Genomic DNA, 15299 nt, shown 5'->3' with positions numbered 1-15299 from the left:
CGTCACAACTGTCTTTTATTTAAAGTTCTTCATATATGCATCTGCAGCCACCCTTTTGTATCTTCTTGTGACTACTTTGCCCTATGACTGCCGTCTCCTACCCAAAAGACAGACAAAAGGCAGGGAAGAGGATGAAATAGTGGAGGCTAGGTGGGGAGGGTGAACTGATAGGTCCTACCTGAAATCTTGCCCCAGGGGCTTCTGAAACCAGCAAACATGAAAATAGGAGTTGAGTCAAGCATTGATATTATAGCTCTCAAGCCAACTTTAACCAATTTTTCAGCCACTTCTCTAACGCTTCCCAAAATTAGACTGGGTGATGAAATTGTAATGATTCTATTAAAACGTGTACAATGAATCAATAACCCTAACCCATTAGTTGCACCCTGTTAAGATACAGAGAAAAGAAATGCGGTAAAGAATGAAAAATATCCGGATCAGGGGCAGTGGCTCACTCCTATCCCAGCACTTTGAGAAGCCAAGCTGGGAGGATCGCTTGAGCCCAGAAGTTCGGACCAGCCTGTGCAACAAAGTGAGACCCCCAACTCTGTAAAAAAATTCATACAATAAATAAATTAAAAAGAAAAATATCTGCAACTGGCTAAGAAAAGTATGTAGGTACAGGTTTTCTTTTCGGAAACCAGCTGCTGCATCTACCGGTACGTACAGAAAAGGGACTTCAACAATTTAACTCATATATGGCTAACCTATTAAAATAAAGGGCCCTGTAATGTTTGGGTGGTGTAGTTCATCAGAAGGCCACCAGAGGGCGCCCAAGTTTGCTTCCCACAGAATCCCAGGGCAATTTGCAGTTCAAAAGACTGTGGCACTCAGCCCAGCATGGTTTCAACACCTGGAGGTCCCGTTGCTGGAAAGCATCGTGGAAACACAGGACTGATAACTTCCGTCCCACGGGTATGAACTGGAAGATGGCTAGGCTAATGCTTACTTTCAGATTCGAAGTCTTGACTTTGTTTTCAGTTGTGTTTGGGGCTGCTTAGTAGGAAGGTCCCTCTCCCCGCTCTCAGCTTGTCTCCCTCCTTCAACATTTTTATAATAATCGTGCACAATGACAATCCCTGAAATAGTGTAATTACAGCCCAGTGCATAGAGCGATATGGATGAGGGGGATGCGTATATCCACAGAGAACAATTAGTGAAATCAGCCCTACCTAATCAACAGAACTTCGTCATATGTTCTAAAGGTTAAAAATTCTCAATACTGGGAACTCCCTTTTCTCTTTCTTGTTTTTTCTTTTGAGACGGAGTCTCACTCTGTTGCCCAGGTGGTACGATCTCAGCTCACTGCAACCTCCGCCTCCCAGGTCCAAGCAATTCTCCTGCCCCAACCTCCCAAGTAGCTGGGATTATAGGCATGCACCACCATGCCCGGCTAATTTTGAATTTTTAATAGAGATGAGGTTTCTCCCTGTTGGTCAGGCAGGTCTCGAACTCCCAACCTCAGATGATTAGCCTGCCTCGGCCTCCCAAAGTGCTGGGATTACAGGCATGAGCCACTGCGCCCATCTATTTTTAAATCCACATTTGAATCTCTTTCGCCTTGTTTACTGAGTCACTGAATCAATTATCTACTGCTGTATTACAAATAACCCCCAAATATAGTATTTTAAGATAATAATAAATATATATTACCTCAAAGTTTCTGTAGGTCAAGAATTCAAAGCCTCTTGGTTAGATGGTACAAGCCTGGGTCTCCTTCATGAGGCTACTGTGCAATGCTGGCTGGGTCTGCAGTCTGGAGTCATCCGAACACCTGACTGGGCTGGAGTATCCACTTCCAGATGTTCACTCACATGGCTGCTGGAAGGAGGCTTCAATTCCTCACCCTTGGTTCGGTCTCCCCCATGATATGGTAGCTGCTTCCTCCAGAGTGAGAACTCCAATAGAAATAAGGTGGAAGCCACAATATGGTTTAGGATCTAGTTTTGGAAGTTGCACAACATAATTTCCTCAATGTCCTAATGGTTGCATGGTCAGCCCTCCTCAATGTGGGAGGGGACTGACTACCCAAAGGCATGAATACCACGTGCTGGGGATCATAGGAGACCCTCTTGGAAGCTGGCTGTCACTCACCTTGTTTTCCAAATGCATATTTAAGCCTCCTTTCACATGTACAGTTTACCTTATTTATTTATGTTTTGAGATAGAGTCTCACTTTGTCGCCAGGCTGGAGTGCAGTAGCAGGCTCTCGGCTCACTGCAACCTCCACCTCCCAGGTGCAAGTGATTCTCCTGCCTCAATCTCCCGAGTAGTTGAGATTACAGGTGTCTGCCACCATGCCCAGCTAATTTTTATATTCTTAATAGAGACGGTGTTTCACCATGTTGGCCAGGCTAGTCTTGAACTCCTGACCTCAAGTGATCTGCCCGCCTCAGCCTCCCAAAGTGCTGGGATTACAGGCATGAGCCACCTTGCCTGGCCCAATTTACCTTTTTTAATGTAATCGTTCCTAAGAATGCATACATGAACCACTTTTTAAATGCATACCAGAAGTTTATTTTCCTATGAATACAAATTGCTCCCTCTTCTGTACATCAGAAGTAATTTCTTAAGAGGTGTATGTTGGGGATGGGGAGAATGTCCTATCTTTAATAATATATGTGTGTTGTTAAACATATCTCTCTCTCACAACTGTAAAATTTATGTGTTAAGGAGAAGTTTGCCACCTTCTGGTTGGGAATGTTTTCCTCATTTCTTTCTGCAAACAGACTTGCTAGCAAGTGGCAAGTTATATTAAACAATAAAAATCAATAAAAGTCATCAGGGAGTTACTGGATCACTTTGTTTTAAAATTAACAATCCCAAGCCCTTTTCTTGTATGACCTGACACTAGCCAGCTCTGAAAGGGAACTGTGATGATTTTTTTATTCATTATTTTTTCAAAAGTAAGAGCTCCAAGGCAGAAAGCTTTTAAGCAACCTGAGAACTGGAAAATGGCTGAGAACTCAAAGTTCTAACCTGCTGAGTGAGCTTGGAGGACATCAGAAAGTTAACAGAAGGGTTCTCACACCCACTCTGCAGCCTCCATTTCTGTCAACAGCAGAGGCAGTGCCCAGGCATCAAGCGATCTTCCCGCCTCAGCCTCCCAAGTAGCTGGGATTCATATGGCTTTTAGAATTAGAGAGATTTGAGTTTAAATTCTCCCTTCATTCTCATTGGCTGTGTGAGCCTGGATGTTTTATTTAACCTCTCTAAGGCTCAATTCACCCCTGTGGAATATAGCAATACTAGTATTTACCTTCCTGGTTAGTTGGGAGGTGATCTATGTAAAGTGCCTATTATAGTTCCTGACCCTACTAGGTGATCAATATTTGGAGGCCATTATGGAAGGGGGAGAGGAAGGAATATGACATCACAGTGATGTGCAAAGGGCGTCTACAGTCAGCTGTTTCTCTCCAGGTGAGATAATGTAAAACACTGACATTCCATAGTATTTTTCTCTTTAGAAAACTAAATAAACTCTCTGGGGAAAATCAGGGAAGTGAGAATGTGTGATGTCCCAAATTTAGGTCCTCCACATGCTGGCATTTCAGGATTCCCAGAATCACGGCTGGCTTCCCACCTGCTCACCCAAAGCAAAGTCTGTTGGTGACAGATCCTGCCCACACAGAGAACTCCTAATCAAACCTTTCATTTCCTCATTTAAAAAATGTGAACAAATAGGCAAGAATCACCAACAGAGCCTTCAGCACAAAAGACCAAGATGAACGAATAGAAAACAGATATAATGTAGGATACAGAAGAGTACAACAAGGCCGCTAGTTAGTATTCTAGAGAAATCCACAACTGAGCAAACATGAGGCTATAAAAGAACAAAAGAAAAAACATAATTTTTATGTTTTATATAACAAATGTGATGCTATAAAAGAATAAAAGAACAAACATTACTGGCCAAGATAGCAAAACCCCGTTTCTACTAAAAATATAAAAATTAGCTGGGCATGGTGGCACACGCCTGTAATACCAGCTACTCGGGAGGCTGAGGCAGGAAAATCACTTGAACCTGGGAGGTGGAGGTTGCCATGAGCCGAGATCTTGCTACTGCACTCCAGCTGGGGCAACAGAGCAAGACTCCATCTCAAAAACAAAACAAAACAAAAAGACATTGTTTCTAGCAAAAAAAAAAAAAAAAAAAAAAAGCTGGGCGCAGTGGCAGGCACCTGTAGTCCAACCTACGTGCGAGGCTGAGGTGCTACATGCAAGGCTGAGGTGGGAGAATTACTTGAGCCTGGGAGGCAGAAGTTGCAGTAAGCTATGATCATGCCACTGCACTCCAATCTGCGTGATAGAGCAAGACTTTGTCTCAGAAAAAAAAAAAAAAAAAAAAAAAGAATGAGAAAGAAATAAGAAGCAGCTAATTCCCTCATGCAGGAGTTGATTCTAGAGCAAAACTGTGAAGAAAATATATAAAAAAAACAGAAACAGAGAGATTTTGAGCACATTTAAACTCTGAGAGAAGAAAACTTATTCAAAAAGTAAACATCTGATTTGGGCGTGCTGGCTCACGCCTGTAATCCCAGCACATTGGGAGGCTGAGGTGGGAGGACTGCTTGAGCCAGAAGTTCGTGACCAGCCTAAGCAACATAGCAAGACCCTCCATCTCCAAAAATAGAAAATAAAAACACTTTTTTTTGAGACAAGGCCTCTCTCTGTCACCCAGGCTGGAGTGCATTGTCACAATCTCGGCTCGCTGCACCCTTCACCTCCCAGGTACAGGCGATTCTCGTGCTTCAGCCTCCAGGGTAGCTAGAACTACAGGCATGCACCACCATGCCCTTTTAATTTTTGTATTTTTTTTGTAGAGACAGTGGGGGTGGGGTGTAGACTGTGCCCAGCCTAAAATTATTTTTAAAAAGTAAAAGTCTGACCTTGAATAGGTAGAAATAAACCTGTTTGGTGTCAGAAAATTTTCTTTAAGGGTAACGAAAGTTCACGGCATAGATATCAGAGGTGAAAATTGGTTAAACAGAAGTCAAAGAGGTTAGTAATCTCTAGTGTTTATAGGAACTTGGCTCCTCAGGAATTTTCACAGCAGATCTGCAAATACCTTCACTCCTAATGCTTGAGTAGAATCAGGATAGACCCCTGGCCTAAACACACCATGACTGAGACTGTCTGATGATGCTGGCCTCTCCCTCAGGGCCTCCTAAAATGGGTGTGGCCATACAGGCACAGGGATCTTTCGGCAGAGATGTTCCGTGCTGCACTGTTATAAAGTGAAGAACAGAACAAAACTCAAGTTTGGAAACAGCCTAAATGTGTATTAGGAGAACATTTAAATAAATTATGTTTTGTTCATATCATAAATCCTGTGATGGCTGCTAAAAACGGTAAGGCTGGCCGGGTGCGGTGGCTCACTCTTGTAATCCAGCACTTTGGGGGTGGATCGTTTGAGGTCAGAAGTTTGAGACCAGCCTGGCCAACGTGGTGAAACCCCATCTCTACTAAAAATACAAAAAAAAAAAATAGCAGGGCATGGTGGCGCGTGCCTGTAATCACCTGAGCCCAGAAGGAGGAGGCTGCAGTGAGCTGAGATTGTGTCACTGCACTCCAGCCTGGGCCACAGAGTGATGAGACCTTGTCTCCAAAAAAACCAATAAAATAAAATAAATAACATCATCATCACCAAGAACCAACATCTATTTGATGGTTTCTGTTTACTACCAATCTCACTCTTCTGGCCCCTCTCCCCAGTTTCAAGAACTTTGTCATCTCCATCGCTGACTAAGTCCAGACCTCTAGTCCCACGTCTTCAACTTTAGTGACTGGACTTCAGTTTAAACTCGTATGTCCAGATGGAAACCATCAGTGCTTCCCTGTATCAATCCATTGGAAATAAATAAAAATCCATTTCATTTGGGATCTTTCTTCTCTATCTCACATATGCATTATTAACTCTGGTCATTTCTTCCTTCAGAACATCTTTGCTCTACCCTTCTTGTCTATTTCTACCTTAGTTCACAACATTGTTATCAGTGTATTAATTTAGCAAGTATTTATTAAGCGTCTCTGTGTGCCAATCGCTGTGCTACCTAAAGGGGACAAACACTAATTCCAGGCTCTACCTCAGTAGGAGCAGCTCACGGTTTAATGGGCCTCCCCACGGGGCAGCTCAGTGTCTCCCCTCCATCTTCCCGCCCCTGCGCCCCTGCTGACCTGCGAAGATAGGCCTTAGCCTCTAGGCAGTTCCAATCGCACAATTCCCAAAAGCCTGTGAGTTTCAGCAGTACCACTATTTCATAATTCTCACATTTCCCCATAACCTGTTACTCTAGTGCCATTTCCTAAAGAAGAAAATTAAAATATCCACAAGAAAAATTCTCATGAGTCTCCTTCCAACAGAGCATGTTTGCTAGCAGAGTGACACCATGGAGGAGGCAGGGGTCTTGAAGCATGGAGGATGCTAAGACTGGAGAAAGACCGCGTAGGAGACATGCTGTCACCAGGCCTGCAAGTTCTCTAAGTTCAGTACTTGCATCAAATCAGTCTGAATGGCTGGGCACAGTGGCTCACACCTGCAATCCCAGCACTTTGGGAGGCTGAGGCTGGAGTTTGATCACTTGAGGTCAGGAGTTTGAAACCAACCTAGCCAACATGGTGAAACCCCATCTCTACTAAAAATACGAAATTTAGCCAGGAATGGTAGCAGGTGCCTGTAATCCCAGCTACTCTGGAGGCGGAGACAGGAGAATTGCTTGAACCCAGGAGGCAGAGGTTGCAGGGAGCTGAGATCGTGCCACTGCACTCCAGCCTGGGTGACAGAAGGAGATTCCGTCTCAAAAAAAAAAAGTCAGTCTCAAGATGTGCTGTTCTGGAAGCATAAGCTCAGTTCCTTATTGACAAGCCTTCATTAAGTTATAATGTAATAGAATCAACAGTCAACAAATGGGCCTATATACTATGTCTTTGCATTATTTGTCCCTAATATTAAGGTCCATGGGGCAGATTTCTTCTATTTTTTGCTTAGGCCAGTCTGAGTTTTCATCGTTTGCAACTCAAGGGACCCACACTAATAAAAATAAATAACAACAGGTTTACCCTTACGATATCTATGTACAGTTGGTACTTTGGTTGTACGCTTTATAAGGAAGAAGAAACAAAAACTCAGAGATAGAATCTGTTCCCAAACAGCTGACATTTGAGCCAGTTTTCTTGCTCCAAAGCCTATGCCCTTTTTACTAGAAGTCCTTTCGTCTGTATAAGAAGTTTTTTTTTTTTTTTTTCGAGACGGAGTTTCGCTCTTGTTACCCAGGCTGGAGTGCAATGGCGCGATCTCGGCTCACCACAACCTCCGCCTCCTGGGTTCAGGCAATTCTCCTGCCTCAGCCTCCTGAGTAGCTGGGATTACAGGCACGCGCCACCATGCCCAGCTAATTTTTTGTATTTTTAGTAGAGACGGGGTTTCACCATGTTGACCAGGATGGTCTCGATCTCTTGACCTCGTGATCCACCCGCCTCGGCCTCCCAAAGTGCTGGGATTACAGGCGTGAGCCACTGCGCCTGGCCCGGAAGTTTTAAGTAATCTCATTTTTTTTTTTTCTGAGAATAGGTGTGGTTCACATTGTTTATACATGATAAACAGAAGTAGAGTGATTAGAACTACTTATGTTTTCATTAAATTATTTCTAGTCTTTTTTAAGATCATTTTAATTTCTTTCAAATCACTGACATTGGGGCCTGAAAAAAAACCAGTAATTTTGTGAAAAGCCCCCCACTTCCCTTTATACAGTCAAAAACCTTACAGTAATCACTAATTAGCAGCCCAGCCATCCATCCTTCCCTCTCCCCCAAATCTAGAGGGAGGAGCCGTTTCTTCACCCATTATCAAGTCTCCCTGAAGCCAAGTGAAGGGACAGTGTCAGCTGTCAGATAAACAAAATAAGGCTCCTGCAGATCTGACTGACAGTTTCTACATTCCTTTTGCCAGATCCCAGAGAAAGATGCTTAGAAAGACAGCCCCCAGGCTGACCCCGCTGCTCACTCTCAACTGTATGTAATGCTAATTTTCACCATCCAAGCTCCAGGTCAGTCAGCGATTTCAGCTCACCCGCTGGGATTGTATTCTGCCCAATTTAAATTAATTTGGCAAGCCAGTCTTCATGCGCTGTGGCATCAACCACCCTCTCCAAGCCCAAAAGTAGATCCTGTGTAGGTGTAGCCTCCACTTTGGAAAATAACAGAGTTGTGCACTCATTTCAGCTGAGGAAGGAAGGCAGCAAATAGTTGTTCACAAAATAAGGTCTATTCATTATTTTAAAAAAAGATACAGGGCAAGACCCTGACTCAAAAAAAAAAAAAAAAAAAAAAGAGAGAATACATTCTCATATCAAGCTTGTTCAAGTTATGACTAACCAACTGTTACAGGGTACATGTTTGTGTCCCCTTTAAAATGCATGCTGAAATCCTCATCCCCAAGGTGATGGCATTAGGAGGTGGGGATTTGGGAGGTGATTCATTATAAGGGTGGAGCCCTCATGAATAGGATTACTGCCTTATAAAAAAGACCCTAGACAGCTCTCTTGTCCCCTTTCCACCAAGTAAAGACACGAAAAAAAGGCAGTCTGTAACCCAGAAGGGGACCTTCACCAGAACTGACTTCCAGCCTCTGGAACTGGGAGAAAATTTTCTGTTTATAAACTGCTCAGTCTATGGCATTTTGTAAAAGCAGCTCAAATGGGCTGAGACAGCAGCTGCTGCACCGAAACAAAAATGTGCCGGATTTTCTCATTATCCTACAAAGTGAGGAGCTGCCAGTTCAGAGACTTCTCCTTGTGTGTCACAAATACTAAGGCAGAAAACCAGTGAGAACCCTGAGCATGATCTACCTTTATTTTGTTGCCAATATGCACCCTAAGGCATACCTAACAGTGACTGAAGTGCCTGCCTTCCCGGGAGCCACCATGAAGAGGCACTTGCTCCAGCTACTCCCAGTGCTGTTATAGCCTCAGAAGTCAGATCATGAAGGGCAAGGAAATCGGAGCAGATACCGTTAAGAGAAGGAACCAGGGGACCTACAATTTTCAACCAATTAGACTGTTTCTTTCTTCTTTTTGCGATGGAATCTCGCTCTGTCGCCCAGGCTGGAGTGCAGCATGGTATAAACATTTTATCTTTCTGTGTCTGTACAATGGGGTAGAAACAGCTGTTAAATTCTTTGAAATGCTAAAAGTGCTTTATCAATGCACATTAGCCAACACTTAAGTACAAATATCTCGTCTCAACCTTGTCAGAACTAAGGATCATACCTTTTTTTTTTTTTTTTTTTTTTTTTCCTGAGACGGAGTTTTGCTCCTGCTGCCTGGCTGGAGTGCAATGGCAAGATCTGGGCTCACCAAAACCTTCGCCTCCTGGGTACAAGCGATTCTCCTGCTTCAGCCTCCCAAGTAGCTGAGATTACAGGAATGTACCACCAGGCCCAGCTAATTTTGTATTTTTAGTAGAGACGGGGTTTCTCCATAGTCAGGCTGGTCTTGAACTCCTGACCTCAGGTGATCCACCCGCCTAAGCCTCCCAAAGTGCTGGGATTACAGGGGTGAGCCACTACACCCGGCCTGGGATCCTATTTTTAAATTGTTGCTAATAGTATGTGCAAAATAGTGGATTATGATTGCTTTCACTGCAGTTAGTTTCTTCTCTTATCAGGCACCCAATAGCTAAGTCATTTATATGGCCGGATTTGTGTATAAACACACATTCCTCTTTTCTTCTGTAGGTTGCATATTCTGTTCTTTTAGCTTTACATAGGAATCAGGAATTGTAAAACTGGAAGGGCCTTTCCTTCATAATTGTCACTGTTATCTTGAAATTCACTGATGAACCTTTTTTTCAGTGGTCTCTTTAGTTGTGGAACTCAGACCTAGACACAGGTTCTCACTAGAGGGGAGTATGATGGAACCTCAGGGCTCATATTCTTAGAAGAGCATTCCAGAGTAGCTGACTCTGTTCAAGGATACCATGGGCTTTTTCTGGAGTGCCCAGCTAGACACGAACCCTTCCTTGGGAATCAGCCCAGCCCCACAACAACAGCTCCTACTGGCTGTGAACACACATGTGCCCTCCTGTTTTTCTCTAGCCGCGCTGACCTGACTCAAGATGGGGAGCAATCAGATTGGTCTGGGAAATCTGGAAATGGGACTTAGAATGAGTCAGCCTGCTATGGGAAGCCAAGCTGAGAAATCATGTTAAATTGAAGCCAGAGGTGGCACCATATCAAGACAAAGCACAGTGCACGCCAAGTTATGGGAGAACTTGAACTGTGTGGACCCAGGGAAGGCCATCTGTAGAGAGCAGGATGCTGCAGATACACAGAGGCAGGCACCGGCAAAGACCCTGCGTCCCGAGAAAGGGAGGGCCAGTCTCAGTGAGGACTGTGCCTCCTACCTTTGAGCCACCTGGAATGGACTTTTAAAACTTGGGTGTTAAGACAGGGTCTCACTCAGTCACCCAGGTTAGAGTTCTGTAGTGCAATCTCAGCTCCCTGCAACCTCCACCTCCTGGGTTCAAGCGATTCTCGTGCCTCAGCCTCCTAAGTAGCTGGAATTATAGGCGTGCCACTACACCCAGCTAATTTTTTGTATTTTTAGTAGAGATGGGGTTTCCCCATGTTGGCCAGACTGGTAACTCCCGGCCTCAAGTGATCCACCATGCCTGGCTGGACTTTTTAGAGTCATGGTCTTGCTCTGTCAGCCAGGCTAGAGTACAGTGGTGCAATCACAGTTCACTGTAATCTCCAACTCCTGGGCTCAAGCGATCCTTCCACCTCAGCCTCCAGAGTAGCTGGGACTACAGGTGTGTGCCACCACACCCAGCTAGTTTTTTATTTCTTTTGTAGAGACAGAGTCTCACTATATTGCCCCAGGCTGGTCTTGAACTGCTGGGCTCAAGTGATTCTCCTGCTTCAGCCTCCCAAAAATGCTGGGATTATAGGCATGAGGCACCATGCCCAGCCACGAATAAGCTTCTCTTACAACTGACAGGGCCATGCATAGGAGGGAAGTAAGGATTAAGTGATAAAGATAAGCATTTTTGGGTGCATGCAGGAGTGTATGTAGAAGCAGGTGGGCCCGCAGCAGGGGGTAGGTGAGACTCCTGTGAAGCCATGTAGGGAATGGTCTTTTCTGACAACCCACACACTGACCGGTCCTGCCTCCTGTCCACAGCGAGATGTCTGTGAAACTCAGTGTGTGTGTTGTAGCTGAGCCTCTGCCATGTCCAGAGCCTCTGGGTGAGAAGAACCATACAGCAACTCCTCCCCAGCTTAGGCTGGGGGAGGCTGACAGAATCTTCAAACCATAGCAACATTAAAGATCATTTCCACCAATCTCCTGCCCAGTACAAAGATATCAGCTTCACCTCAACCACTTTCCCCAATCCAGGACAAGTTCCTCCATCCCCAGTTACTGATGACAGCAGCGGTCTAAAAACACCCAGCAAAAATAAACATGACATGTGATGGAGAGCTTGCAACCCCAGCTCTAAATTCTTGGCTTCTTTTCTAGTGCACGTGATGCCCCAGTCTTGATCGATACACTCAGTTGTTTTTTTTTTCCATGTGGCAATCAACCAGTTGAGCCACACAGAAAGTATTTTTTCTGTTAATTAAAATAATACTGTTTTTCTTTTCTGTCCTTTCCCAGCTGATAACTTGGTATCCATGTGCAGCATCAGTTAAATACAGCTTGAGACATGAACATGCCGAGGTGTTTCAATTTATTAAGCTTGCAGGCTAAGGTTTGCGGAGCTTGGGATGAATTTTTGTGTAGGTGGGTAACAGAATGTGATCTCAAAGCTGAGTGTTTCACGTTGTTAAGGTTTCACTTGTGATGCTGTCTGAAGGTGATTAAGAGTTGTATTTTTGAAGCAGATAGGAAGCTTGGTGAGTAATAAGGATTCACTATCTCCATAAGCTGTACTTGAACAGAAAAGCCTCTAGCAGCTGCTGGTGCTGCTGTTTTCCAGGCACAAGACCCTGGGCCGAGGTGGCTGACCCAGGCCACGAGTGCAGCATGGGAAGGGAAATTGGGCACCCACCCTCCTTTCAGATCCATGACTCCATCAGATATAAGAAAGGAGACGTTGTGGGGCTAATAATTTAGCAAAAGCTTTGGCTCAAGCTGACCTGAATTCTAGCCTTAATTTTTTCATAGTCGCACCATAGCATGGTCAAGAACATACCTTGGTTTTCTCTGCTTTTAAAAGTTTATCTCTTACCTTCCCTCCTTCAATAGGAAACAGTTACTCAAAATTGCTTTCTCAAACATTTGGTGAATCATCGAGGCAGAAATGGCTTCTCTTTCTTCAGTGACACTCACTTCCCAAATTTACCATAGGCATACATGTTCCTCACTCCATGCATGACTTTTTGTGGATCTTCTTCCAGTGGACTTAATTCACAGCCTCCATCACTGTACAGACTAGGCACTTTCTTCCATTGTGAGATGGAACTTACCTCTGTTGATCCCAGCAGAATCTGCAAGGCTTCCAACATTGTAAGCGGACCCCAACCTGCTTCTCTCCCTGCTTTCCCTGACTGGAGCCACCTGCAGACTCCTGGGTTGTGGAGGACACAGCAAAGTGTGAAATTCAATAAATATCTGTCCAATCACATCTATCCTCTTCTCCCACCTTTAGTCCTCTAGGGGAATGGTTCCTCCTTCATGTCAGAATTTCAGGTGTGTTCAAACCCAAAAGCTCAATGGGGGTACAAATAGAGCATTATGTATTTCTTGGAGTGGCCTTTGGTTTACTTTATAAAAAGCATGCTTGACTGGGGGCGGTGGCTCATGCCTGTAATCCCAGCATTTTGGGAGGCTGAGGTGGGTGGATCACGAGGTCAGGAGTTTGAGACCAGCCTGACCAACATGGTGAAATCCCATCTCTACTAAAAATACAAAAAAAAAAATTAGCCAGGCGTGGTTGCAGACGCCTGTAATCCCAGCTACTAAGGAGGCTGAGGCAGGAGAATCCCTTGAACTTGGGAGGCGGAGGTTGTAGTGAGCTGAGATCAAGCTACTGCACTCTAGCCTGGGCAACAGAGCAAGACTCCGTCCCCCCGCCCCCCCTCAAAAAGGCATGCTCTTCTTTTGGGCTTGATTTTCATATAGAGATGAAAATACCCAAATCATTAACAGATGTATTCTCATTGTAAAAATATACGCATAAAGAAAATGCCCGTCTTGCTTCCTATTCTAGTCTCCTCTTCAGAGGTGGCACTGTTAAGAGTTTGCTATGTTATCTGTTTCCTGTGTGTTTGTATACATATAAGCTCATGTAGCAATAGATACTGTTTTGTTTTTATTAATTTAAAGTGGGGGGCTTACTATTGTTTTGAAACTGGCTTTCTACACTTAAACAAGTGGAACTCTTTCCATGTCAGATACACTGATGGGCCTTTTTAACTGTTGCAGACAGTCCATGACACTGATGAGTCATCGTTTATTTAACCTTTCCCTGTTCATCTACATTCATTTCCAGTTTCCATCCTATTTAATTTTCTAGAGTCAGTTTTACTGAGATACACTTTTGTGAAAGAAAATGAAGTACCAAGGACTGTATTCACACCTGCTGAAGGTCAAACCAAGGAATGTTCCAGTAGACTTGGATAAACAACTGCAGTCAGCATCCGCAGCCTTCAACATCTTTCAGCTGGGAATACCCTCGTTAACTAACCAATCAGAACAGGTTTGCCATTTAGGATTTCTGCCCAGCCAATGACCTCCCTCTGAAAACAGCGTTTTGTGGAAACTCCCTATAAATATCCTCTACTGAGCTTGCCTTCTGGGCTACTATTCAGGACTGCCTTGCTTCAGTGTACACAAATTGCAAATCTTTATTTCCCAAATAAATGCATTTCCCTCCCCTCCTTTTTTCTTTTTATGAGACAGAGTCTCTGTCACCCAGGCTGGACTGCAGTGATGCCATCTTGGCTCACTGTAGCCTCTGCCTCCCGTGTTCAAATGATTCTCCTGCCTCAATCTCCCAAGTAGCTGAGATTACATGTACGCGTCACCACACCCAGTTAATTTTTGTGTTTTTAGTAGAGACAGGGTTTCGCCATGTTGGCCAGGCTGGTCTCAAACTCCTGACCTCTGGTGATCCTCCCGCCTTGGCTTCCCAAAGTGCAGGGATTATAGATGCGAGCCACCACATCTGGACACTTTTTTAGTTAACATTTTTGTGCAGTAAAACTCACAATGTGAAAGTTTTAACACATGCAGTGTCATGTAGCCGCCACCACAATCAGGATTTCCTTACCTGCAAAGTTTCCTGGTCTTTCTTTGTAGTCAACCTCAGGCAAATACCGTCCTGTGTTTTCATCCCTCTGGTTTCGCCTTTTCCAGAATGCCATACACAGGAAAGCACACAGTACATACCACTAAGATTCTGGTTTCTTCAAACCTTGCAGAATGCATTGGAGACTGAACCCAGTTATTGCATAGGTCCTTCATTTTCACTGGTGAGTAGTATTCCATTATGTGACAGTTTGTTTTATCTAGTTACAAGTTGGTGGACATTTGGGTGGTTTCCAGTTTTTGGTGATTAGAATTAAAGCTGCTATAAGCCAGACATGGTGGCTCACTCCTATAATCCCAGCACAGGCAGGTGGATCACCTGAAGTCAGGAGTTCAAGACCAGCCTGGCCAACATGGCAAGATCCTGTCTCTACTAAAAATGCAAAATTAGCTTGAAGTGGTGGTGCATGTCTGTAATCCCGGCACCTCGGGAGGCAAATCTGGAGAATAACTTGAACCTGAGAGGTGGAAGTTGCAGTGAGCTGAGATTGTGCCACTACACTCCAGCCTGGGCGACAAGAGCAAAACTCCGTATTAAAAAAAAAAAAAAAAAAAATTAAAGCTGCTATAAATCCTTCTGCACAGGCTTTTGTGTGCACGTCTTCATTTCTCCTGGGTAAATTCCTAGAAGTGGAATGCTGGGTTGTATATGGTAGTGTGTTTAAATTTATAAGAAACTGCCAAATCGTCTTCCAAAGAACCTGTATCCCTTTGCATTCCATGACCAATGTGTGCGTTCCGGTTGCTCTGCATGCTCATTAGCACTTGACAGTGTCGGGTTTCTAAAGTTTTAGCTATTCTGGCCGGGTATGCCTGTATTGTACATTGCATTCCATGTATAAGACATTCTATTATGGGCTCACGCCTGTAATCCCAGCACTTTGGGAGGCTGAGATGGGTGGATCACCTGAGGCCAGGGGTTTGAGATCAGCCTGGCCAAGATAGAAAAAAAATCCATCTCTACTAAAAAAACAAAAGTCAGTTGGG

The 15299-nt window shown here is 44.2% G+C and overlaps 1 long non-coding RNA gene across 1 annotated transcript in view; it reads right to left on the bottom strand.

Annotated features, from left to right (window-relative positions):
- Positions 1 to 14494, bottom strand: part of LOC105725950 (uncharacterized) — a 38332-nt gene extending 23838 nt beyond the window's left edge. Inside the window, exons 1-2 of the long non-coding RNA XR_010341634.1 lie at positions 9037 to 14494; positions 1654 to 1898 (exon numbers count right to left, since the gene is read on the bottom strand). This is a non-coding gene — a long non-coding RNA (uncharacterized LOC105725950). The remainder of the gene's footprint in view (positions 1 to 1653; positions 1899 to 9036) is intronic.
- Positions 14495 to 15299: the final 805 nt, after the last annotated feature.

Source organism: Aotus nancymaae, unplaced genomic scaffold (genome assembly GCF_030222135.1).
Source record: "Aotus nancymaae isolate 86718 unplaced genomic scaffold, 86718_ANA_hifiasm-v0.15.2.pri h1tg000009l, whole genome shotgun sequence".
Classification (NCBI taxonomy): Eukaryota; Metazoa; Chordata; class Mammalia; order Primates; family Aotidae; genus Aotus; species Aotus nancymaae.
Note: the sequence above shows the minus strand (reverse complement) of the source record. Positions and strands in the feature narration are given on the sequence as shown.